Here is a 3,630-nt window from a genome sequence, read left to right as displayed (position 1 = left end):
CACTTCTCGAAGCTCATTCAGCCTTCCCCATGACTCGTCTGTTCCATGTTAACTGTACTAGAGCTACCACTAAGTGGCACTGTTCTCTTCGAATGCAGGGGTCTTTTTTCCTTCAAGAGCTACTTTGACAAAATGAACATGGCCGAGAGCTATCCCTGTTTTATATTAGTAGTAGCATAGCTGATGACCGCTCAAAGCAGCTGAATGAGCTTGGTATGTGTTTTAAGGCTCCTTTCACTTCCTTTGCCTTCTCTGTAGACTGGGAATTTGATTTGATAGGAATTTGAACAGGTTTTACCAAGTGACTGTTTATTAACATCCTTATCCCTTTGCTAGTCAGAAACAGGAGGTGAGCTACTGGAGGCATACACGCTACCTGTTGTAGACCCCTGTTCTAATGTATAACAAGATATAAGAGGCTTTGTGTTCGAGGTATCGTGAAACAGTGATGACTCCGTTCTATGAACGTGGCTAGTTGGGCTCCACGTTTTCAGCACACAATGGCCCCTGATATGTCAAACAGGTTGGGCGTCCACTTTTCTGCTGTCTCTTACCCCTGCTCTCCCAACGTATTACCTAAAAGCTGACCCCACACTGAGTCATAGGTCACACAGAGATCATAAGAGCTCACTCACCAGCGGCAATCTTGTTCTCTCTCCCAGCTCCAGCATTCTCCGGGGCGTGACGTCGCCGCGCCAGTTAGGAGGTCACAGGTCCTAGTCATCCCCCCCCTGAGAGGTGAGTCACTCTCCCTTCTTCCCGCCTCACATGTCATCTGGCCTCCTTCACCCTGGCTCTCCTGCCAGGTTGACCCGTCAGCTGATCCAGCCGGCTCCGCGTCCCAAGAGACCCTGCCTCCCAACGGCATGGCACTGTCTAACCCCACCCCCAACACCACCACTCTCTATCTGAATGTCAGCTCAGCTGACCTTCCCACAAAACGCCAGCCCTCTGTCCACAGACCGCTCCTGATCCAAGGGTTGGCAGAGCCCTCACCTGTCTTGTTTGGCGAAGCTCCTGTCTGGATCGACAGCCACAGTGCCTCTGCCAGCTGATCCCATGCTCACGCACACTGATGACTTATACTTCAATAACAGGCCACACTTTATTTGGACCGTCCGCCCACACACTACAAATGGTCAGATTATCAACAAACTATTAGTAACTATTATACTAATAACTATTAATACTATACTGTATTTGTTATATTTGATAGGGACAGTGCTCATTGACTGACAGACAAAAAGCTGTAAATAAGAAAAATAAGTTAGCTGTTAGAGTGCTAATTCCCACCCGTTGTCCCAAGCCAGTTCTTAAAAAGGCAGCCTAGAATAAAAGAGCACTCAAAAACAAAACAAAAGATAATTATAAAAATAAAAAGAATACATGCGAGTAGGCAAGCTGACCAGAGAGGTGTATACCCGTCAGACAAGACAGTACAGTACAGCTATGGCTACACAATACACGCAACACAAACAACATTACACACACATTACAAACAGGTAAACAAAGAAAGAAAATAATAATAAAAATAAAAAAAACAGTGAAACACATTGATAAGACCAGCACAATGCAGACATCGTACATACTGAGGGTTTGAGAAAGGAATACGAGTGTGAGGATTAGAGATGTGATTACCCATGATTACAGATTTGGTTTGCCTTAATCCAATGATTTGAGTTTATGTTTAAAAGTTGAAAGAAAATGTTGCTCTATCTTAACTCATTAAGTAAACTATTCCAGTATTTGGTGGCTCTGATTGAAAAGGCCGTTTGCCCACACTTGCTCTGTCTGAACTGCACTACACTATACTGCATCATCTTTATGAACTGTCTCAGTGGGGAGTAGCTAGCCCATGTAAAACCTTGTAGATGAGGCAAAATGCTCTCTGTTACACTGTTAACTACAACTACATTCCCAACTATTAGCCGCGGCTTATACATTGATTTTGCAAAATTTCTTCAGCTCTGAGGTTAATACACAGGGGCAGTTTAATATGGTATTAATATGGTTTTGTTTCTTTTAACTTGCATAAAACACTGTCCTGCGGCTCATACACAATGCGGCTAATACACAGGAAATTACTGCATAACTTAGTCTCTCTGGGCAGTTTTAAGATTTTGCTTTGGAGAAAAATATTTGTCATGGCAATACAGCTCATTTGAATTTAATTGAATTGTACTTATGCTGTATGTATGTACATACAGGTGCAGCTAAAAAAAAATAGAATATCGTGGAAAAGTCCATTGCCTTGCCCAGACTGAGAAATTGAAGGCTCAAGAAACCATTGCTGGTGTTTTGACTTAATTAGCTGAGTAGAGCTCTTCTTAGGTCATCTATTATAAATGACTTCTTCATATCCAGTATTTTGAAATACTAGATTTTTTTTTATTTCCATGAGCTGTAAACTGAAATATTTCACTTTGTGTAATTTCACTTTTTAAAATAAATTACGGAAAACAATGAACTTTTCCATTATATTTTTCAGATGCATCTGTACATGGATATTTGGCTAAGCTATCTTTTTCTGATGTTTGAGGATTTCAAAATTATAAGTCATTGAATGAAATTATTTAAGAGTGCTTTGAGCTTAAAAGACAGGTTGCAGGAGTAAGGTCTTTAGCCCAATCTGTGACGTGAAGTTCTTCGTTCTTTTATATTGCACGCCAAACATTTTAAAACTACATTTACTGTGACTAAACTGAATCTGGCCTAAATGAAATTGTGCTCTTGACACCTACCTTTGTGAGTTTTTTGATTTTGTGTTTATGCCTGTCCCACCCAGGAAGAAGTTTCAAAATATCATCTCAGAGTTAAACCATGTATGTAAGTAAATGTGATACACTTAATTTCTGCCTTAGTCTAGCTATAGACTTCTAAATCTGAATGAATGGTACCTGATCACACAGAAAACTTGGTAAGAACACAGCACAGCCAGGCCACTTGGTGCACTAGATGATTATCAATTCCTTGGTTGGTTGCATTTTTTTTTGTAACAAAATCAATTAATCAGACTTATAAAACGACAATCACAATTGATGAATAAGGCAGATCGCCAACAGAGATTAATTCATTTTGCACAGTCTCATCACAAATACTGCAAACACTGGCCAAAGCATGTTACTTATGGCTTTTGTGAGTGTAGGCTAATATCTCTTCTTGAGGCATTCGCTGGTGAGCTAGTGACTCAGCGGGTAATCAGCAGTTTATACCAGACCGTAATCAGGCCGGGTGCGCCTCGATAAAACCACGCATAAATCTGTCCGCCTCTTAGCGGTCGTTACGCATACAAGTTAATTTGCCGTCCAACAGGTGCCGGCGTCGTCAAATCCGCGAACATAGGGCCACTCTGTCCTTGTCTCTGCTGTGGTGGTCTCGCTGTGTGTATGTGTGTATGTATGCTTGCATACATATGCATACACATGCACACGCTCTCTTTCGCCATGCTTTTTCCACCGTTGTCCCTCCTCACTGTCGAACTCCAGGCCATGGCAGGCCTCCCCAATAAACTTGTCATTTTCATGAGGAGCTGTCGGTTGAGGCAACAGTTGCTTACCCATCAACCCTCTACTGGGGTCACCTTCCTCGGGGTAGGCATTGGGGTGAGAGTGTGAGTGGGGTCATTCTCAA

This window comes from Alosa sapidissima, chromosome 9 (assembly GCF_018492685.1).
Source record: "Alosa sapidissima isolate fAloSap1 chromosome 9, fAloSap1.pri, whole genome shotgun sequence".
Classification (NCBI taxonomy): domain Eukaryota; kingdom Metazoa; phylum Chordata; class Actinopteri; order Clupeiformes; family Clupeidae; genus Alosa; species Alosa sapidissima.
The sequence above is the reverse complement of the archived record's forward strand: the minus strand, read 5'-3'. Positions refer to the sequence as shown.